Source organism: Netta rufina, assembly GCF_964035555.1.
Source record: "Netta rufina genome assembly, chromosome: 27".
Lineage (NCBI taxonomy): Eukaryota > Metazoa > Chordata > Aves > Anseriformes > Anatidae > Netta > Netta rufina.
The window spans coordinates 2,429,825-2,454,262 of NC_140151.1; positions in this window are offsets into that span (position 1 = coordinate 2,429,825).

Here is a 24,438-nt window from a genome sequence, read left to right on the forward strand (position 1 = left end):
CCTATATGTTCTATAAAATGCTAGGGAATGTTTTGAAGCATGGCAAGCTTTACTCCACACTTGTCAAAACAAAGCAATTTCCATTTTATTATTCTTGCTGGTAACAACTCGCAGAAAGCATGTTTTGGGAAGGAAATCATATAAAAAAAAAAAAAGCTTGTTATTTGTTGCTTGTCAGGCAAGCCACTGAAGAGCCTCCTCTTCCAGTGCAGGCTGCCCAATTCTCGGTGCACCTGCACAGAAATCACAGCCCGGTAAAATGTTACTGGTTGGACTAGGAGAATTACTTTGACGTGTTCCCATGTATATGGATTCTTTATATTTGACCTCATCGCTGTTTTCTCCCTGCAGAAGCAGAGAATTGATGCTTGAATTCAGATAGTTGTGAGGTTGGGTTATTTTTTTCCCCCAAAAGGGTTTCAGCCAGGATGTGCTTGTTACAGATTGCAGGAAGAAGAGCGCACATCTTGCAGTTAGCATGTAAGATGGAGCACTCTGCAATTTTTCTCAATTTTCCCTATGGAAATTATTTCATTTACTGAAATTGGGTGCTGTGAAAAAGATTTCCTGCGTTTCAATATCATGAGCCTGGTGTGTTGCTTTGGAAGTAATGATTCAGCTCCTAAACAGACAGAGCAAAACCATCTCGGGTCAGTGTGACCAAACTCAGGCTGGCCCAGGAGGGATTATTCCTAACTCACCACCTTTGCACCAGGAGATTGGCACATCTGGTCTGTACTGGGGGGCTGCATGCATGAAATGTGGAACTATCCCAAATGGAGATATTATTTGGTGCATCTCTGTCTAGCACTCAGCACACGAGGATTCCCGGTAAGCATTGATGTCAAGTGCAAAGAACCTTTTGCAAGGAAAATCCAAAAAAGCATATGCATATAAGTTTTCTTTGTGTCAGCCTTGAAATTCAACTTAATTTTGCTCATCTGGTGTAGTCTGTACTTGCATTACTACTGATAAAAGAGACTGTGTAAATGTCAGCTTTAGGATGTCTTAATTTACAGAGCTGCAATAGTTTGATCCTTGAAAAGGCTAACACGGCATCTCATTTTTACTTCAAATATGTCTGATTTGGGGATCACCTCAGATTAAATCTGCAGTTCATCAAACCACGTAAGGCTCGTACGTTACTTTCTAAGCACTTTTTGCATCCAGAAAGCTGAACACACGCCAGGCAGCTCAGCAGTCTGCAGCAACAAGCTCGAGGGAAGTACGGGAATCAAAGGACCGTGTTGGCTTCTGTCACTTCACACAGTTGGCATGGGCTTGTGAAGCTTTCACAGGAGTCCTACGAGAGGGGCACAGGTTTAAAGACTGCAGAACTGGCTGCTGTGAGCTTTGTGGTTGGGGTCTTTTTTGCTCTGGACAGCTGGAAGGACAGCTGAAGGTGGGGCACTAAGAGAAACCTCTTAGCTGAGGGGTGAAAACAGGAAAAGTTGCTGTTACAAAAGGGAAGAACCACCACTGCCTGGGGGCTGGAACAGCTTCTGGGATGTCCTGCAGCTGGGAGAAGGCTGAAGGACCTAAACTGCGGTAGTAAATACATGGGAATGTGGGTAAGATACAAGGCCATAAGGTTTTTTATTGTTATTTATTTATTCCTTTGTGGACCTACTCCTTCCTTTATCTTTGCCTTGCCTCTAAATTGGGCATATTGAGCATAGATGAAGTTCAGGATATCCATTCCACTGGAAACTGATATTTTGAAGTATTTCTTGACCCAGATGATAATCGAATAATCAGAATTGGGGCTTGGAGTTGGATTTCAGTGACTTAGGTCCCTTCCAACCCAAACCCTCCTATGGTTCTATAATTCTGATTCTCTTCAAAGTGGCATGGGGAAGAAAACCAGAGGAACTACAGGGTGTGCACAGTGAAAATTAAATGTCCTTAAACAATTGTGGTAGGCCTAAAACACTTGCCCAGCCATTCCCTGAAATTGATGGCAAAGTTTCATAAGTGAAATGTTCGAATTTTCCTGTTGTTTTAGCATTCTAAGGCAGATTGCAGCACAGCTCGAAGTTTTTTTCTCAGTGGAAATAGTGGAAAAAAAAATATTAAACAGCGGTTCAGTGCCTGCTCTGAGATCACGGGCTCCTTTTCAGTGAGTGAAATGCATATTCTTCATGCCCTTGCAAATAGCTAGGGCTTTTGTTTGCTGAGCTTCTATCCAAACAGGGGATTGTGAGCGATGTGAAGGCGCAGCAGGATGCCGGCTTTGGGGCTGAGTCTGTCATTTAAAAAAAAATAAAAATTAAAAAGAAGTGTTATGACCGTACCTGCCTGGAGATGAACACACAGTTGTTGGTACCAAGGGGAACTCTGACTTCTGCTGAACGGACAGTGCTGTTGGGGTGGTTTGGTGCTTGTGGAGAGCCCCCAGTCCTTGCAGCATCCCCTCGGTGGTGGAAGCAGAACAGAAGGGGGAGCTCGCAGTGCGCCTGGAGGGGAGGGCACCGGGGGCTCCACACTGCAGCCGCCTGAAGCAGAACTCACTTTCCTTTTAGATTAGCAGGGGAAATCTGTTCCCAGTCAGCTCCCATTAGTGCTTAAAGCCAGGAATGACCTGGATTTGAACTGGTGTCCTAAAGGGTAAAGGGCTCCGTGTCCCCTTGCTGATCCCCAGGAGCAAGCGGTTGCTCCTAGCACAGACTGGAAACAAATCCCAACCTGCAGCCGTCAGCTGTAGCTTGTGGCTGCTCTGATGATGGATGGCAATTCAAAGATTTTGCTTTCCTCCCCACTCCTGTGGTACCCGTTGCACCCCATTCTTCTTCCAGCCATATAAACCCAGTTAAATCTACCAGTTCACAATCTCCTTTCAGAAGAGAGCCAGAAGAGAAGAAACCAATGTGGAGGTTCCCCTTCCAACCCCTTCTTTCCCCCACTGCACCACAGACAGAAACATCCTGAGCTTAATCTGCCTCTTCAAAGGAAGATTCAAAATGCAGCCCATCTCCAGCAGGCTATTTTCTTCTTCATTCTAAGCAGCTCCTAACATCTACAGCTGCTTTTGTATCAGATGCTTACTGCTCTCTTCGTCCTGGTATTTACAGCTATATTGTGCCTTCGGTTTTGTTACAAAATCCGTATTGACTTCAGTGGGCTTTGTATCAGAGAAGACATCAATTGCTATTTTCTACCCTTTGGCCTGAATTCTGTTAGACTTAAATTGATACCCACTCTGTATTCCTGGGGCAAAGGAGCTATAGGAGAAGCGAACAACAGGCCCTGCAACGCAGTGGAATTCCTGCTGAAGTTTTTGGGTTTTGTAGCAGACGTTTGTTGTGTGCTCAGTGTTCTCAGTGACTTCGGTAGGAGCTGTGCATGAATAATGAATGCAGAATATGGCTGCGGTGCCTAGTGAGGACTACCATCTGGTTCTGGCTAGCTGGCAATTTCTGATGGCTGTTTAGAGAAGAAAAAACAAAGAGCCAACAGAACACTGGCTATTAATTAATGCAAATGTTCCAGTCTCTGCTAGCAGTTTGTCTTCCAAGACCCCACCCGTTTCTGCTGTAACACTCCTATTGCATATTCTCCAAAGGCTCCTTGGTGACCTCAGAAAAGCCAACATTTTCGAAAACAATCTTTCAACCAGTATAACCCCTTTGTCCTTTATTTTTGTAAATGCTATTACTGTAAAAGTCATAGCAAAAATAAATAAAAAGATTAGTTTTAGGGAACTCCTAGAGATTTCTAGCACTAAGAGTAGACGTCACAGCGTGTGCCAAGACTCCCTGTCATGGTCCTGTCGATTTTGTGTTGTTTGCAATACTTAGTTAAGGTGTGCGGGAGGCTTCAGCAGGACCCATTGGGCATAAGCTCTTCATTTTCTTTTATTTTTGGGAAACCCAGTTTGGAATAATTCAAAAGAGACTGACTTTAAAACTTTGAGCTGTTCTCACTTTCTACATATGGTGTATACTTGGAGCTCTGTAAATTGTCTCCCTGTCCCTCCAGAAAAGATCTCTCCAGCTAACCAGGTATTCTAACATTGTGCTCTCTCCTTTCCATCGCATGCTTTGCTGACTCGGGGCCAGCAAGAGGAGGCAGCCAAGTATGAGTGAGAATGCCTTCAGCAGCCTCAGATTCCAAGCTAAGGATTTCTGCCAAGGTGATTTATCCCTTACCTTATCTGCCCCATCCCTCTGCTGAAGACTGCTGTGCTGATAGCAGAGGGAGGCAGCGGAATGGGCAGCGTTATCTGCTCCTCAGCACCACAATTTATGCCTGCCAGTGTTAAGTGGCTACCTCTGTGGCTATGAACTGGGTTGGAGGCATACTGTCAGTGCTGCCACCACTTCTTCAACCACAGAAGTCTTGAAAGGACACCTGGAGGATTTGACGTGTTAGGCTAATTCTCAGTATCACCTGGGAAAGGAAACATTGTGACACCTGGCACAAATTCTACCTGAGGAAAATTCTTGGACACAATAGAAACTTTCTATTCTGTAGTTTAAAAAAAGGTTGTACCACCAAAATTCACTTCTAAATTGCTTGTGGGCTTCTTCTTCCTTTCCCCTCAAATTCATGTTCAGGCGCTGTGCTGGACTGCCTCAGTAATCGCAGAGGGCGGTGGGGAGGGCTCCTCTTCTCACCTGTTTCAAATCAATATAACGACCTTCTCTGAAGCTATAATTACATTGGTATAAGTCAGGGATACATCAAACCTCAGAATATTTGATTTGTCCTCAAGCTGAGGTGAGGACTCTGAAAGCATTTTTTTTCCCTCCTGACCCTTTGCAATTGTAATTCAGTTTAAATCTGCAGGGATCGCTTTAAGATTACACCAGTAAAGGAGGTAGGTTAATATCCCCTCTGTCCTTGGCTTTACTGCAGACATTAGCAACAAGGGGCCTAATTAGTGTTTGGGTTTGCTGGTTATGGAGGTTGCTCCAAGAGAAACTGGACTGACACCACCAAGCTCATTAGACTTAAGTCTCGAACATTGTGTTTTCGTATGAAAAAGAAAATAAAAACTGAGCAAGAGGAAAGTCCAGGGAGTGCAAAGTACAATCCTCATTAGAGTAATTAGCGCAAGTCATTATTTCCTAGAAACCTCAAATGGCCACATTTATTCTAAAGAGATGCCAGGGGTATGGCTGCACCAGCTGCAGCATCTGCCTGTGGGAGGGGAGGAAGGGAGAGTGGTGTTTGCTGCCCACGTTTGCTTCCATCTTCTGGCTTAGGTGATATGTGATCCTATTAAGCTCAGTAGAGCTAATCCTCTTTCGTGGTACTAATTTCTTACCATTATCTTTATTTGGCTGCCAATTTCCCTTATGGTGTTCTTCTACTATCTTAATATTAGTGAATAGCTTGGAGTATCTCTTGAGTTTCCTGTAGGAAAAAGTCTGCCTGGTCGGTGTCAATGCCCTTGTAAAGAAAAGGGATCACTGGTAGGGCTAAGAAAGTGTGTCTCCTAAATAAAACCTTTTGCTGTTAACAGCAGCTCTTATGAGCTACAGTATTTTGTGTGTTTATGAAATTCATCTCGGGCTTCCATGCAGAAGCTGCCTTCTGTTGCCTCAGTGAATATTAACAAGCAGCCTTGTTGGCAAACTGCTTACCTTGGATGGCTAAAGAAGACAAAGAGATACTGCGATAGAGAAGTAAGGTGATCTGCCAGCATGGATGGAATGTGTTCCTAGGCTTTGGTTGCTGTTCAGGTGATGTGGATGCGAGGTCACCCGTTGCAGCACCTCCGCTCCTTCAGATCATGAGCACAGCCTTCAGGCCAGCACATAACCACTTGCTTCCATCTTGGGCCCCAGTTCCACACGGACCTTGTGTGTGACCGGGGCAACAGTAGAAACAAATCTGGTTGTAGTCATTTTATTTAATAATAAGAGATCTTTATTGTAGAATCATTAAATTTGGAAAAGCCCTCCAAGATCATCTGGTCCAACCATCTCTCTACCACCACCATCACCCACTAAACCACGTTCCCAGGCACCAGGCCCAGCCTTTCCTTGAACACCCCCAGGGACGGTGATGCCACCACCTGCCTGGGCAACCCGTCCCAGTGCCTGACTGCTCTTTCTGAGCAGAAATGTCTCCTCATTTCCAACCTAAACCTCCCCTGGCACAACTTGAGGCCATTCCCTCTGGTCCTGTCACAGTTACCCGTGAGAAGAGGCTGACCCCCAGCTCCCCACAGCTTCCTTTCAGGCAGTTGCAGAGAGCAATGAGGTCTCCCCTGAGCCTCCTCTTCTCCAGACCAAACAACCCCAGTTCCTTCAAATTGTATTTGCACACAGCAGCCCTTATCTAACGTTTTTGCAGACGTTCTGACTAACATTTCTGTCCGTCTAAAGGTGGTGCATGGCTGGGGAGTGTGGCCAGACAGCAGCGCTAGGCAGCTGCTCAGAGCTGCTCGACAAAGGCCTCCAGATTGCAGTTCTTTCTTCAGGTCTTTTAAGTATTCTTTAGGAAGAATATGAGAGAGATTAAATTCTGTGCTACGAATGGAGGAGTGACTTTATGAAGCTAACTTACTACTTGAAGCTTTTCTATGAAATTTTCTGGCCTCACCACTATTTTGTCCTTGGATTTAGTAGGCCTGTGTCTGAGAGAGCCTGGCTGAGCCCAGGATCTTACACGTCTCTGCTCGGATCCTTGAAGAGCTCTCAATTTAAATATGTCAAACATGTTGAAGGCTTTACTTTTCTCATTTAAAAGCACAGAAAGTCTACACAATGAGTTTGATGCCACGCGGGGAGTCTCCAACTGAATGTAAGTATTCTGCGTTGCATCTCGGCTTTAACCTTCACGTTATACCTGTGGAAGCTGCTGGCCCATGCACAACTGAGTGGCTGGAATTGCTTTCATGTTAACTAGTCTGGCTCTTTTTTTTTCTTCCAGACCAAGTGAACAAAAATCTCTAGAACTCCTCCTTATCAAACACCCAGTCCTTGTGAATAATTTATCTTTCCCAAAGGGTGAGGCATTAAATGGATCCCCTAGGTCCAAAGAATTTAGGCAAGGTAAGCAGGGCTGAGTGCTCGTGGAGATGAAATAGAATGCTTAAAAAGCTTCCCAAACTAAAAGGGCACTGGGAAATTATTTACTGTATTATTTATTAAAGGTACACTTCATTCTTCCTAGTAAACAAAAGTTATGTTTCTTAGATGTACAGCTCTTAAAGCTGAATCTTTTGTTCTTAAAATAAAGACATGCTTAAACGTTTTATCTAAAATATTTAGAACTTTGCTTCTACATCTGTTCAGAAAGAGCTGTTGTCTGAAGGAAACTTTTTAAAAGTACATAAAATTGTTGTCCCTTCCCTTGGCTGCTTATTATAGGTTGTCTGCATGTGTTCCTTTTTCTTGTAAGAATTGCTGTTTTCAGGCCAGAAACTTTTGGCTATGCAAAATCTGGAATATTACAGGAAGGAGGGAAGCAAATAATGGTCTTTAAACAGTTTTATTTTTTTTTTTTCAGGGAAAAAAAAGATTACTGAAATCTAACTTTCTCTCCAAACTTCTGAGAGGAGTGATAGATTAGCAGAAAGTGTTGTTTGTTTGTTTGTTTGTTCTTCCTTTGGGATAAGAATCTTTTTATTTTTCTTGCTACCAGCAATGAAATAAAATCACCAGCGTTTTATTTACAAGTTCAGTGGTTGACTTTACTGCAGACACAAAGCGAGAGGTTGATTTTCTTTATCTTCTGGATTTCTAACAGCCCTTATGCTTCCCTTATGGTAGAAAGGTCTCACATCCCAGTCTGTGCCTGGAGCTCCTCGATGTACACAATGCAAAAGAGTTTAAAAAAAATAAAAATAAATTCTTACATAAGAGGTTAAGCTTTTATTAAAGCCAAATATTATTTTTTTTCCTTAAATTTTTAAAAATTGTTTGTTTTTCTTCATGGATCTTTTATTCCATCTTGTTGCAGTCATTTTATACTGTTCCTCTCTATCAATATAATTGAGTAATAGTTCTATTGTCAAAAGATTTCTTTTGGAATATTCTGAGAGTGTGCAGTACCCAGCACAGTGGTGAGAATGCACATCACAAGTAATTAATAACGCTATCAGCAGAGGGAGAAACAAATGACCTAAGCAATGCTAGTGATAATTACTGTTTTTAAACCTAATTTGTCAAACAGTATTTTCCTATGTGCTACCCTCTTAAAATCTTCCTTTGTTACAGAGAGGAACAGAGCCTGTAAATGCAATATGATTGCATTTGGAAAAGATCTAAGCGCTGTGTTTTGACCTGGAGATAAAATATGTCAAATGAGACCTTTCAGCATGGAGATGCTGTGTGGTTTTAATGAAATCTGTCAGCTGCATATGAATAGTTAACCTATCTTTCATTTTCTTAGCTTATTAAAATCATTAAAATACAGCAATAATTATGATACTTTCTGACTGGTGTATTTATATCAACCCCAGGGATGTCACTGTACCTAAAGAATGATTTTGTTGTGGTGACATTGCAGGAGGTTAGCGGTGTTTTTTCACAACATCTGAACGTGAAGCTAGAGTTTTGTCATCTTTGCTGTCTGTCTGTCATGTAGGATCTAACCTATAGAACCCAAAGTGTTTATTTTTTCTAAATATTTTTTATTTTTCATTAGAAATTGAAAATGAGTTCACCCTGTATTCCAAACTGCACAGCTTCTTCTGAGAATCGATCCTCTGTCCCTGGAGTCAAACTGACAAGCGTGGTTGTCCCTGTGAATCTCAGAGATTTGAAGGGAAGGTGAGGGGCTGGAATGTTACCTCAGCAAAGACCTGATCTTTTAAATCAGTGTTTTCACTTCCTTGCAATGATAATATGCTATTTATTCTTTTTATTCAGCCAGTAGATATCTTTATGCATGCTTTCTCCCTGAAGTTCTAACAAAAGAAGTGAGAATCCTGATAAGCAGGAGCAGAGCTCTAACTTCTGATTCAACTTACATGTATTCGTAGAGGCTCTTTGAAAAATATCAGCTTTGGTGGTGAATTCTGTGGGTTGCTGCCTGTGGCTTGTACTGACTGAAACAGATCTAGAACGAAGGGACACTGCTGCAGCAACAAAATGATTTTCAGATTTAGTTCTTAAGGCATTTTTCTACCCAACTCAGAGAGATCATTGACATGAGCATAACTGAGCTAATTTCTGTAGGCTGAAGGTATGCAGCCTTTCATGGAAATCACTAGAAAGATCCCAATTAGCTTCATATTAAACCCCAAAAGAGTGCTTTTGTTCCAAAGTTGCTCTTTGATCCTGTGCTTGCCAGCCAGGGAGCCTGGTGTCAAAGAATTTAACTCACAGATCCGCGTGTCCTGAAGACACAGGAAGGGAGGGACGGCAGAGAGAGTTCAAATGAGCAGCCTGTCCAGCTCTGTCTCAGGATTTCTAAGCATTGGCAAAGTAATCAGTATAATTCTTCCTCAGCACAGATTATGCTGTAAAAGCAAGAAAACAAGCATCATTGATTTGCTTTTGTAATAAGATGACAAGTTTGTAATGATCGCTATTTTCAGAGATTAAAGAAAAGCACTTTTCACTTTTCTGACGTTATGTCAATATCTTTCTCCAGCTGTTTTGAGCACCTTGATAGCTTTTCCTCTCAAAATCTGTTCTTGAGAAAGATAAGGGAAAAGCTAGATGTGCCATTAAAACAGTGTCGCATCTCTGTTCTAAATTCTTCTGTGTTTGACTGAAAAAACTAGCAGTATGAAATACTCTTATCAAACCCAAACGGGTCAGGAGCCTGCTTCACTTCAGCCAGCTTGCCTGATCCTTCGTGGTTCATGTGTTTGTTTTGCAGAGGTTGGGCAGTATGCAAGGCAATTTGTTTTAGGTTGATAGATGGGACATTTTAGCATCACTGCCTTGTGAGAATTTTTGTAATATTCTTGAAAGGTAAGTAAAAATTTCATTTTACAACAAGCACTGAGGCATGGAGAGGCTGATGTGACTTGGTCACAGCCATGTAAGTAAACTGCAGTCTGAGAAAAAACAACGGGTTCAGTGAAGTCATGAAATGGTTTCTGTACAGGTAGCGCTAAACAGATGAGGACACTGAGAAAGAGATGACTTACAGGGTATGACAAAGACCTGTAAAATCATGAATAGCATGGAGAAATCGAATAGCAAACGAGTTCAGTCCTACTTACAACATAAAGGTGCTCAAGGGGGAGTTGAATGGGGAAAGTGCAGAACTGTTTTTCCTCCTTGCGTGATTTAACTGTGGATTTCTCTGCCATGGGATATTGTGGCTGCCAAACTTCTACAAGAGTTAAAAAAAAAAAAAAAAGAAAAAAAAAAGAAAAAAAAAAAAGAAAAAAAAGCAATCAGACAATATTGGTGGGGAGGAAGAGGAAAATCTGTCAAAGGTTATTTAGCCTAAATAACCTGTGTGAGCTGCCAAACTCGTGCTCCCAGAAGCACAGCTTTTCACCATTCATTTTTGAAACAGCAGCATTTATGAAGGGATACATACCTTGAATTGTCTCAGCATGAATCCTGAAGCTGATACGAAACGGAAATACCAAAGCTTCCCAGTTCCAGCAAAGCTGCTGAAATATAACGTTATAGACAAGATTAATGTGATACCACGAGCTTATTCTGAACGTGTATGTGGTCAGGTCAGGGTGATCTATGGGCCCTTGAAATGAGGCAGCTCCAACCTCAGGAAAATTTCTCTTCTGTCCCTTGTTTTCATTTTAAATGACTGAGTAGGAGGAGGATGACTGGAGATGCTGTCTCTCACCATGCTGGCTTTGTTTGAACGTGTCAGGGTAGCTTCTAAGAGGATGTAGCAACTGGTCAAAAGGGAGAAAGGTCAAGGAGAGAAATTTCTTGGGCAGCTGGCCCATAGGGTTTGAAATTAGGGCTCAAATCTTGTGAATGGAAAAAGGAATTAATGGTCTGTACATGGAGAGTAAACCACATCAGCATCTAACGTTTTATTGATGTGCTTCCTGTACAGTTTAAATGATTTAAAAGTGGTCTTGAACTTGCTCTCGAAGCTAATCCCTGACACGCTTCTTTTACCAAGATTCTTTGTAATGAAATGAGACGGAATATTCTCGTTGACTTCAGCAGAATCAAGTTAACTGATCATAACAGCGATTGGTTTTGAACAGCCACTTATGAAATCTGTCTGAACTATTCATAAGGCTGTGTTTGGGTTCCTAAACCACTGACTGCAGGCATCGTGTTTTCATATGAGATTTAGCTTTCTAAAATAGGTTTCTTGTGGTTGAGGAGAAATCCTTGAGACTGCAGTCCTTTAAATTTCACTAAGTAAAGCAAACAGAACTGCAGATTTAATATCTTCTAAGATATTTTCATTTTTTAAGGTCGTCGTATACTTTTTTTTTTTCCTGGTGGAAGGAAAAACCCAGGACAGAACTTTGCATGCTGGAGAAGGGCCACACTACAAATGGTTTCCAGCAGTACACAGGACAGAAAGAATGGGAGAGACTTCCCGAGAGCCTGGCATAAAGGAATCGAGCACAACGCTGGCTGAAGCCAGTACTGAAACTTCTTTCATTAACAGTGTGCTCACTAAAACGGTTACGTGCCTTTTGAAGAAATATAACAGCAAGAAATGCGGAGCTGTCGAAGAATGTTTTATTTTTACCAGACTGCAAGCAGGTCCCACCAGGCACTTGTTTACCCTGGGGCTTAATGGGCAGGAGTGTGAAAAAGGAGCTGTTTAAAAATAACCGTGCACATTAAGAACGGCACCAAGATGAAGCGACACTTCATACATCAGCTGTTCTCCAGGATTTTGTTTGCTGTAGGGATACTGAGATGAAAACGATTCGGGACTAACGCAAACTGCTACAAGGAGAAGAGGCTTGTTCCATTGAAGGTGTTCAAGCTATTAAGAAATCTGTAGCAGTGTGATATGATGCAGAAATTAGAAAACTACTGTAAGTTTCAGTCCTGACTCAGTCACTGAGCCACTGGGTGCCCTTAACTGCTCCGTGGATGGCTTTTTCTGCAGAGCAAGCTCATTCCTGCCAGGAGGACAATAACACATGTTACCTAGTCCTCGTTAGCGATGGACAAGAGCAGCCATCATTAAAATTGTTGGAAATAACTCTGCCCTTTTTAGGCGCATGAAATAATACGTACCAGCAAGCACGTTTAGTAGCTGAGATGAATTTTGTGTTTGTTGGATGCGATAAATGCAGTGGCGATAGCTCTTCCCTGACTGAGCACCACCCAACTCGTTCAGGACGCTGCAGAAAATTCATCTTCTGAAGTTAGGCAACCTTTAGCGTCATCATCCTTGCTGAGGAAATGATCTATTGAAGTGTCTCAATTAAGGCAGCTTCCCAAACTCGGGACATCTGGCTCTGCAAATCCCAGGCTCCTCAGATTTCCTTTTCATGTTCACTCACGTTAGTGGCTCTGTGCAAATCAAAGCTTCCTCTCCTTGCTAAGGGAGCAGATGTGGGGCACATTACACATCCAAACCTGAAAACAGAGTTTCTCATCAGTTGTGGCACAATATTGTGAGACATTGCTTTGGTGAACTCTGCCTAGTTTTGGTTTTTGAACTGCTGAGAGCCTGGAACAATCTGATACTGCAAAATGTTTAGTAATAATAAAATGCTAGCATGTACCAAAGCAATTTGTAATCAGCTGGTTGGAGTTTTCATACGTATCAGGCATGTAAATGCTAGCGACGCTTTCAGGATTAGGTAATCTTTAGCCCTTTTTGGTGGGTAATGGTTCACATTATTTTTTCCTGTTTTTGTGTATGTGCTGTTCACTAATGCAGACTCGCCTGTTTGTTTTTTTTTGGGTCTGTTTCTGGTCTGACACTCACAATTGCCCTGTCAGTAGCTTTACTCTGGATACGCATTTATGGAAGCGAACTCTGGACTGGATTCACAACAAAAATTGCTGCTGCAAATACTGGAGCTGATCTCTTAGTTCCTTTTATCCCAACTGCAAAGGACACAAATCCTTCTTGTCCTTTGCTTTTCCCTCATCCTATATTCTGCAGCAAAGTTCGGTGAATTTGGGGAATTTAGTTGAAATTCAGGCATTTGTTTTGTGTTCATGTCACACGTTGTTTCTGCCACAGTTGCTCTCCTTCCCCCCTCAGTGAGTAGCAAACTAAATAAAAGGAGCTTGTGTGAGATTTGGCTCGGCAGGCTGAGCTCTGTCTGGGTGCCAAACATCTTAAAGCCGCAGAAACCCACGGGCGAGCCAGGAGCTGGAGCTGCTCTGGCTTCTGCGAGGTCCCGACTTCACAATTTCTTTTTTCTCCCATAGGGCTTTTAACTCTTAGTGAGAACGAAACGAAGAGGATCTAACCAGCGAGGCTCTTTGCACACCTGGAACTGGAGGAGACAATATTGCCCTGGTTGAGCTGGGTACTACTGCACAGCAGGCAAGGTGGTGGAAAAGAAGCTGTGAGTGGGATTCAGCTGCAGATTGAAGACTGCTGATTAAATCTACACACAGGTGTGTTTTGTGTGAGTGCACCTTCCACTAGTCTGTCCCCGTGGTTCTTTCTAAGATACACTGAGGACATCTATGGCAGGTTTTGCTTTGCATAACATCAGAGTGTGTTGTTGAAGCAATCGTCAGCTGTTTAAAAGTCATCTGTGCTGGAGTTCAGTGTGTACATTCAACTTTTCAGGAGCCCCACTCACTCCAAAATCTGTTGGGGCACCAGTTTCAAAGTGAGTCAGGTTCTTTGGAAAATGTCACGCAGTATCTCTGATCTCTTTCCACTGCCTCGCTGGTACCAGCTGGGAGCTTCTCCTGGCTCTGGTGTTGGCCATGTTTGCTGGGTTCTGTTCTGCTGGTGCCACAGGTTGCCCAGTGTTTGAGCAAACAAGTCAGCTGCTCCACGTTTCAGCTTCTGCAATGCACCCTGACTCGCCAGCTGTGGGAAAGAGTGCCTGAACCGATGTTAGCATCTCTTGCTGCTGAAAGGAATTACCCTTTGCTGTTCAAAAATGTAAACAAATAGGCTCATGCTGAAATTCTGGAAGATGCCTGAAATGCACCGGTGTCTCCTTATGGGAAACCAACCCAATTCAGCAAGCATCCGTGAAGAGTTCCTTCTCTATAACATAATTCATCTTGCAAGTGTTTTTAAAGGCCGGACTCCTCCCTTCCTCTTTTCTTTAATAACTCCAGTTGGCTTTGTAAGGAGAGGGGCCATGTGGCAATGGAAAAAGATGCAGTAAAACTGGCAGCAGTTTCTGGCTTTTCTACAGTTTGTAGCCTTGGGCGAGTAAATTGCTGCTTCTGCTTTATATATATACATATGGATAATAAACACAGCCTGCATAATGCCCGTTGCTGGCTCTGGATTTTCATAACAGGCCAGGCACAGATTTTCCTGGTACTTCCCAGAACCCTTTTCTACCAAAAAAGAGGGGAAAAAAAAAAACTTCTGAACTGTGCTGGAACATGAACCTGTGATATTTAGAGCACTTTGCCTTATCTCGAGCTTAGTGTAAGTAATGACTGTGATGTTATCATCTGGGTTTGGAGATTAAATATTTTCATTATGTCTGGATTCTTTTCCACTCCTAAGAGCATTGCTGTAGTGCTGTTCACTAAGCATAATCACTTGGCTGTTGATGTTTATTAAAAACAAACAAACAATCAAAGCCCCTTCCTTTTCTAACATTGTTAACTCATGTTACCGTTTTTCTCCTGCAGTGACAATAGGGAGAATTGCATTTAATTGAAGTGATGCAAAGCAAGGGAAAAAAATAAATCTGATTCTGCTCTGCAAAGAAAAAGATTCAGAAGAGAGTAGATAGTTGGAGAGGGGGAGAATAAATAATAGGGGAAGAAAAAGCCCCATCATCTTGCATATGCTGTAAGGAAATATTTGGGAATAGGCGTGTGGACAGCAGTCTTGCTCCTTCGTAAGGCTTTAAGGGGAGCGACACTTGTATTGATCCTCCTTGTGTACTGCCTGCATTAGTATTCTGTGCCCACACCAGCCCGGTCATCGTCAGCTCGGCATGCTAATTAGTCCTGTCCCTCTTTTTTTCTCTTCCTCCCCCCCATCTCTTCCCTTCCCCTTTGCTTTCCAATTCGACCATCCACTTCTATCAGTGATGTATGGTTTATATCTTCCTAGCCATTATGCTGATGACCCAGGGCAGTGCCTGCCACTTTTGATAAACTGTCAGATTATTTTTGGAACGTCCACATATGCTTTTCTGGAGGTACAATTTAGCGCTATGATAATCTACTAAATTGCTTTCTGTGCTATGCCAACTCTCACTTCTGCTGCTCTTTTTAAGGTTTACATTGCCAGATAGAAAGCGTGCCTAGAAAATTTTAGGTAGCACTGCACCCCAAAGAGGAGACAGTTTTCTGTGCTCATCTCTTATGAAGTACAGGATTAAATACCTTTTCTTTTTTTTTTTTTTTTTTTTTTTTTTTCATTCTGTAGTGTGTATGCAGAGTGTAAAATTACTGGAATAGCACATGCTCGTTTTTTACCTTAAAAAGTCTGTAATATTGAGCTCCCTTTAAGTTTACAACCTAATAAATTGACAGCATTACAGCATTACAACATCAGAAAGACTACCCAGCATAACTTTTATGTGAATAATTAGTGCATTTACTGCTCCTGAAAAAAAAATAAAGAAAAAATATGGTTAAAGGTTGAGGTAACTGCATATTGACAAGGGCTGGGTGTAAAATTGGAAAATAAATAAATAACCATTTTGCTGGATTTGATGTGGAGTTAGGACAGCTCTGGGGGCAATACTGCAGTTGAACTCTTTGAAATCTTTCACACTTTTGGGATGCTACTGTTATTGGCATTGCTACTATTAGAATTAGAGTTGTGGTACCTACTGAGATGGGGAGGCAAACGATTCATTGTTCTGTGGAATTCTTCTAGAGGCTTTTTGGGGAAAAGATCGGTAAAACATGATGAGTAGAGGTGTGAAGGGGGGCTCAGGGAAGGATCATCACATAGTATTTCCTCCTCAATGAGCAGACGAGTCTAGACCAACACTAGATTGTATAAGCAGGATGGTACAAACCTTTTGGTTTGGGGTTATTCCTTATTTGGATGGGTCTTACTGGAACAAATGTACAAATTCTATAATACACTTCTTTCCACTCATTTTTTTGTACAGAGCATGCAAATGTCTTGAAAGACTTTTTATTTTAATAGCACTATGCATAAACTTTCATTTGGCTCATTTTGGGAAAAATATGACTGACCTAAATAGAAAAACTATCTTTGATCTTGCAGAGATTGAACTGTTAGCAAAAATTAATAACTGAAAAATGAACACATGTGGCATCCCTCCAGAGAATAAAATATATCTTTGAATCAAAGAATCTCAAAGCTTGAGAGGCCAACTTCTCACAAAGCTAGTCCTTTTAAACAAAATGCTTAGAATTTAAAAAAAGGAGTATATGCTAAGAATACATAATATAAAAATAAAAAGGAGCTGAATGACCAGGTCTCACCAATATTTTTATAAATGACAACTCTATTGAGTATTGTGCTATTCTTCATTTTGTGTGGTAAGTAAATTTGAAGTGGGTCATTCCTTATTCGCAGATGCTACCTGTGAATAGTTTCAGACTCCTGAAAGGCCCGAAACTACGAGGCATTCGTCTTTGAAGCCAGTCTATAATGGAAGGTGATGTCGAGAAGTCATTATCTGTCACTCAGGAAAACTTCATGATAGGCAGACTGCCTGGCTTCTGACATGGCACTTGGCTGGAGCGGATGGAAAAATAGAAGCTTGCACAGAAAGCCTGAAATACATGGTCTGATTTTTCAGAATTGGTAAGTGCTTAGCATTTATTACATTTCGTGTTTGCGCAGCACTTTTGTGAATCTTACTTATCACATTCCTAAACACTAAGTCAGAAACTTGAAACGCTAAGTTAGAAATTTGTGCTCCTTGCATAATTTTTTCCCCCTACAATCTTGCCTTCTGTCTCTGCATATCAGTTCTTCATCTGTAAGTAAGGGTAATGTATTATTTCTCCTCTCTCTATCTGCTACATTTAAATTTCTGGTTCTTCAGAGCTTTGTCCTTTACTACCATATGTGCAGTCTTTACCCCAACGGACTTGAATTTCAGATAGGTCCTCTCTGAGGTTCTTTAATGTAATTATCAATGGTCAATCTGATTTAAGTCATAAAATATTTGTAATTCTCTGCTCACAGAAGGCTTAATTAATTAAAATTCACTTAATGTATCACAGACCTTGCTCAATGAGGAGCATGCTGGAAATACCAAGTATTATTTATTACTTCTTTAGCAAAAATGTGCATAATAACATGAGATTGTGGTTCCAATCTACAGGGTTTGTATCTGAACCCAAATTCCCTAAGAGATAACTTGACCTCAATTTCCATTTATTGACAGTGTGCCTGGCTGGCTCACCGTCCTTAGGCATTGTGGTGTGAAATCGGAGATTAAATTAAAGAATCAAAATGATTGCCTCTTCCTGTATGCTGTACCTGGTTTATAACAAAACTGAAGGGATGTTTTATATTAGAATGTGGCTCATCCAAAAGCAATACCTTCTCCAGCTTTATGCTCCCTTCTTTTATTGGTTTTCTTAGTACCCAAATGACATATTAAAATCAACTTTCATTTTGCTTAAATTTGTAATCATTTTTCTTAAAATTATAATCATTATTAAGCCAAACCTCTGTTCAGTGGCGTTTCCTTGGAGCCACAGTGGAAGCAGTAATACCATGACAAAGTTATTTTGCAGTTAAAACCAAAAAAATGCTACTTGTTGTTTGCATGATCCTCAGACAAAAGTTTTAGGATGCGTTGGTAAAACTTGGGAGGCAAACGAAAAAGGGATGAATTATTATTTCTATTTGTTTATTTCTAATTTCGTGTCAGCCCCTCACACCACCATACCCATGTCTTGGTCTGTAGGATTTTATTGTTCTTGTAGAAAACATAAGCCTGGCACTGCTGGGCTTTACTCGCTGCATGTAAAGGTAATTACAGCATGCCTCTGCACTTAGGAATAAATTTGTGAACTAGATTTTCTCCACTAGTGGAGGTCTATCAATCTGTTTTAGCAGATGAAGCAATTCATAGCCCGTTGAATAGACAATTGGGCTCATGGATTTTTGATAACATGTAGAAAAGGAGGGAGATGAGAAATCTAAGCTTTTAAGGTGAAATCTGAGAAGTTTTCATGTGTATACTAGGTAAAAATTTAAGTCTTTGAAAACTGTGATTTCTGTCTTTTGTGTGAAACCACGAAATACATGACATAGGCCTACTGGTCAACAGTTTCTCAAAGCAGAGGACAGAAGAAATTTCAGAGAGCAGACTGCAAGTGAGAGTTACATACAGGTATTATAGGTGCACATACTTTAATAGAAATGCTGTTTCAAGATGTGTTTTTTAAGCAGCCTGAAGATAGTCAATATCAAAGGCATCCCAAAATACCTTAACAAAGTACTTCTTTTAAGAAAGAAGCATTTTTCTGTGGCACATTTTAGTCTTCTGGCACCTGCCATTGTAGCGTAACAATGACTGTATCCACTTTGTCCCCATCCTGGTGTTCTGCCTCGTGTAAATGCTTTAAGACTAAGTGCACACAGGAAGGATGCCTGTTTTCATTGTCCTTCAGATAACTCTAGGCATGAATTTATCTTTCCTGTTACTGTTAGAGGAGCTGTTCTGCAGAGTTTTGTATCTGGAAAAAATGCACCATGAATTACTCTGCATCTGTTCTTGATGCTAATCCTATTACTAGCAACAGGATTAGTTCATAAACAAGAAGGCTGTACTAGTCTATTCCACATGCACTGCTATGAAAACGTAGCAGAGCTCACAATAACTACAGCACTTCTCTGCTCTTACACGTAGCATTGCACCCAGAGCTGGCAGCTGCTGAGATCCAGCCTACTGAGGTGTACATTTGTATCACTTCTGGAAAACTCTATTTAAAATGTATAAATCGTCATACCTTGTTAGGTTTTAAGGGCTACACATTGCTAAACGAAATGCCAGAATTTATTTCAAAATAAATAATTGTTCATAACTAAGTTAATCTTGTAACCGAAGTCAGGCTGTGCTACCTTAATTGGAAATTATCCTCTCTTGTGTAACTTTAGTTTTTTAGAACCACCTTTTATGAGGCTCTTAATTATTCACTGGTCATCATTCTGGTATGAGGGTACTGCTCTTCTGTGTGCCACTGCCTCGCCGTGGGGACAAGCGTGTTGAAAGGGCATCTAGCTTCCATATACCTCAAGTTACTCATCCGAAAATGGCTGTGAAGATGGTGAATTGCTACAGGAGACTGGGAGGTGGTTGCAGTTATTTTACTGCTATAGACTTCCCGTGCCTTGCTGCGAAATCTTACAGGAATAGGGATTCAATAATCAGATGAGAAAACTAAACTCCCTTGAATTTGTCATCGTTCACTTTCTGTGTTCCTCGGTTGTGTCTGGAGGTAACAAGGAAAGCCGTAGAGGTAAAATGTGTGAGTTCTGAGATTCAGGAGCTGAAGGGTAACAAAGACATAGATGTTTTTGTAATTATTCCTGTAAAACTCTGTTGGCAGGTTCTCCATGCAGCGTGCAGCATATGCCAGCAAAACTTTTTCTGTTGGCATTGCTACGCGAGTTCCTCAGATGATGTGAACTGAGTTGACAAAAGCCGTATTTCGTCAGTGATGCTGCATCTCTTGGATTTGGCATGGCAGGACCAGGCAGTATATATTTTTTCTCCCTCACCTCCTTCCTTGCTCTTCTCTCTCTCCTCACCTGTTGTCTTTCCCCATCGTTTTCTTCTCTGAAGAGGGAAAACAACACAAAAATCCAACCCAAACCCTTCCCAGTGCAACAACACCAGCAGTACTCACTGCAGATCCTGAATTTCAACTGTGAATAAAAAGCACAAATCTTTTATCGTTTTATGCAGCTTGTTTGGCCCATGTTGCTTCCGCATATAATCCAGATTTTAACAGTGGTGATCTTTGCTTTTGAAACAGGAAAGAGAGAAACACCTCACCTAAAGAGAGCAAAAGCTGTCCCTTGACCTTTTCAGCCTTTGGATTCTCAGTGCACCTGACTTGACCGGACAGGTCTGGGGAAGAAAAACATTAACAGCAGATGGATTTATGAAAAGAGCTTGGTGGCAGATGGTGCCTACAGACAGTTACTGACATGTCCTTGGTCTTACGGGTGTGTTTTTTTCCTTTTTAGCAGCATTGTTAGTATGTGACTATTTGTGTGTGTTAGAACGATACGCTGGCAGACAGGGACTATGTTATTACGAACAAAGGAAAAAACTTAAGGACTTCCAGTATTTATTTTGAGTACTTCAGACTTCATCCTTGCTCTTGGTTTAATCCAATGGCAAGCAATGTCAGCAGGAATCTTTTCAGTCTCCTTCACCTGTAAATTCTCCAATCACCTTTTTTATGAAATGAGTTCATCTTCAACGTATGGGTTTGTGTCTTCTGGTAATCATTATCCCCTTACACAAAACAGGTATTACACGGTGTTCCTTAGGTGCATCATATTCTGGAAAGATGCTTGGAAGAGACTTACCCAAAGCCCAAGGCATTCCCAGCATTAGGCGTGTGAGCAGGCTTAAAGCAGCAGCTAAGCAGCATTTTAAGCTCACTGCTAGCTCTGCTAACCACTGACAGAAACTCAGCATGCGGACACAGAATTTGCTGTAGAAAAACATATATGTCACAAACTGCCATGGAAGCTGCGTTCTGGTACAGAAATGCCATGCTAAATCCATTAGGATTTACTTGGCATTACAATCTCTGGCTTGTCCTTTGAAATCTGTGGTCTTTCCTTATGTACATAATTTAGGGTTAGTTCACAGAGGACTGGTACTCCACAGCAGCCAGGGTTTTGAGCTGTTTACCTCCTTTAGGATTGTCTTTGCTTGATTTAGGATTATCTTTGCCCTGATGCAGACACAGTTGAGTATCTGGTGTGGTTCTTTGGTAGAGGCCTCTGAGAGAAGGTCCATCAAAGAGACAATACCAGTATTGGAAGAGAGATGATCAGAATGATTTGTGTCTTTCAAGGTATCCATCTCGGCACTTCCTATTAGCATGGGTACCCTACAAATTTAACTTAAGCTGCCCTTGCCCTCTGCCATAAGCCGAAAATCTGCTGTCTGAAATCTTCCCTGAGTGATTTGGACGTCCCTTACCCAGCAGGAGTGAACCTGCCCAGTGACATATAGTCGGTTCTGGTTTTGCCTAATCGTTCTTCACTGTGTTGCTTTCTACCTCTCCTTTCCATATCCCATGAATGATTCATTGTCTGTAAAGGATTGTCTTCTGGAGTCAAAGGAGAAGGATAAATTAAAAATGAGGAGCAACTGTAGTAGGTTATGATAGGTCGAATTACCACTTTGGTTTCTTTTGGAGAAATGTTGTTGGCTATGAAAAACACCAAGAGTATTTGGCTGGAGACAAACGGGAGAAATCCCCCTGGACCTGAACATTTCAAAATCCTAGTGTCGCACAGAGATGAGGCTGTCTCTGCCATATGAAATGGCTGAGGTAAAATGCCATAACGAAAGCCAAGAGTAAATCAGGGCAGGGTTGTGCTCAGGGTGGTTTAGCTTCAACCCAGTCACTGCTCAGAAAAACGTTCTGCTGATTTGACGGAGTGTCACTGGGGGCATGGTGGGAGGCATTCCAAATCTCATGAACTTCATTGTCTTCAGGCTGCATTGCTTAATTTGTCGTCATCTTTTCTCATTGTGAGGAATCCCAATGGATGAGGGAGTCAAAGGTTTTTGATGGAAGATGTGTGTGGTAAGTGGAACTTCTAGAGAAAGTAGAGTGGGAATGTAGTGGAAAAGACATGCTTTTTCTTTAAAAGCAGGGTAGAGAGGGAACAGTTAACTTGGAGGCAAAAAGTATATTGAAGAAAAAAGTAATAAGTGATGTGGTTCCAGTGTTAGTGAAATCGGAATGGTATTAAATTCAGGCTCACTTTGATCTAACACACTGGTGTGTTCGGAGCTGAGGCAACTGGAGTTGCATGAAAAATCAGGACCTGAGAAAGACACGAATCAGTTCTGGGGATGTGCACAGCTACAGGGTACTGCTGGATGACTTGAGAAAGCACTCGCCTCACTTCATTTTGGGTACCATCAATGGGAGATAGGGAACTTTCTCTGTAATTCACAGCCTCTGCAGAAGAACTGGTTTTTGAACTGCTTCGGGAGCCCATCGTGACTTTCTCTGTCTGTGCTTTTGACCAGCCTGCCAACATATGCACCAGGTGACTCTAAAGTTAGGGCTTGTGACAACCTTTCCTCTACCACTTCAGTTTTTGTACTTGGATAATGATGCTGGACTCATTTATGAAAAGAGCTGAGCTTCCCAATTTAGAATACTGCTATATATGAACTCGATGTAATTAATTTCTTTCTGTTGTTACCTGGAAAAATTCTGTAACAGATGGACAGATACCCAGTATCATTTGGCAGATAATTCATCTGACATTTTCCCTCATCAATCATTAAACAATTGGTACATTTCTTCATTGTGCAGTCAGCTTTAAATCCTATTTAGTTAGGTGTTCCACAGCATACTGATGGGATTGCTCCAGATCCACTGAAATCAATGAGGAGGTTGACTTGAACGTGCTGTGAATCAGGCCTTATTTATGATCTCCAAAGGTAGCATCATAATTAGGGAATGAGGAAAATCGCAGTTCATTTTAGCTGAAACGCTTTGCTTTGTGATGTTTTCCTTGAGATGTTCGTCTGCATAAAGCACAGGAAAATGCTGTTTTCTCCCCAGTCGTAGGGGCTGTGTTGGAAGGCAATGTTGCTGCATGCAGTGCTGGCTGCAGATGATTTGCAAAGGATTGCAGAGGTAAGGTGTTGCTACTGAAGTCCACTAAAACACCCCGTTCCCTTCCCTCTCCTCCAGTAGTTGAGTGCTGGCAGCTATTTAAGGAGCAGGGCCATGATACTCACTCGTTTTCTTAATGTCCACACTACTTGATGTTCGTGGACACTTCCCCCTCCCAAGGCAGTGATTTTTTCCTGTGTGATGTTAGGAGAAAAGTTGGAAGAAGCTGACCTAAGCAAACCCTACAGACTCATTAAACAGTGGCAACTGATAAATCTCTTCTTGAAAAATCTCTTCTTTAATAGTCTCCTGAATTTTTAAGTCTTGGCGTTGGTAATGCCCGTGTTGTAGATGGATGGAAAAGGGTATTTCAAAACCAGGCCCTACCTTTATGAGGGATGAAATGATTTCACTTTTCTTCTACCTTTAATTAAAAACACCACGGCACAGACTGCATACTTTCACAAGTAACTTTTTTTTTTTTTTTTTTTGAATTAATTGCATTAGGTGCTGTTAGCATTTGGGGTTTTACTCCATATTAACTCTCTCCTTTCTAGGATTTCCTCGACTCTTTGCTTTATCTTACAAAATCATTTGTAGTGAAAATAGCCAGCCTTCTTTTCCTTCTTCCCCTCTTTATTGCATCAGTATGCATTGCAAAACCGGTGGCTTGTACATCCTAAGCTAAGATAATGAGACCAATATTAATTCCACTACAGCTGCTACAGGCATGTAAATGAACCTTTCATCTGTCCTGCAAAGCAGCGCTGAGACTTGCAAAGAACACCCGGGCTAAGCAGCACGAACAGTCAGGGAGATAGCAGAGGTGAGGGTGAGAGAGGAGGGTGTGCTAAAAATGGCTGAAATCTGAATGTCCTGAATTAATATTTCCTGCTGGAATCAATGCTGTTATTATCCGCTGCATTTGTTATTGCAAGGACATTTTGTTCCTGTTTGTCCCTGCTGATTGGGATGTAGTAATCATTGTCCTGTAAGCATGGAAAAGGTCACTCCGCGAAGCCCCTCGTACAATTTTCTTACCATGTTAGCTTCAAACTCTGCTAGGGGATATGTCTTCTAGGTTGTATCCGCGTCGTGGAAAGCAGGTTAGAGCAGGCTGATTTGTCTAAAAGCAATATAGTGGGTAGTAGGGCAGTGCGCGGGCTAATTAGCTCAGCCTCTCAGCAAAGCTAATTAATCTAGACACAGTGTTGTGCTGACACGACTCTGTTGCTTTGAGTTCTGGCAGGGATTAGTTTGTGGCTGATGTGGCTCGAGTGTCTCCCTGCTCTGTTTTTCTTGGGGGGGTGTCAGCTGTGCCCTGAGAAAACTTACACCAGCAGTTGGGCAGGATGGGAAGAAAATATCCCTTGGCTGTGTGTTGTCTCTTGTATTTTACCAACGAGCAGAGGCTTCCCCCAGAGCTCGAGAAAATAGTTGGGTTGGTGTGGGTTTGGTTTTGGAAGCCAGACTTCCTCTGTGTCGTGGTGTAATGAGGAATTGGCTGTGCTTACAACAGCAGACTGAATAATTCTGCGGTGTTGGAGAAAGTTAGACCCATTTAGTGCCCACCTTGTATCTCTGCTTTGCAAATGTACTCAAAAGTCCTCTTCAGTAAAGC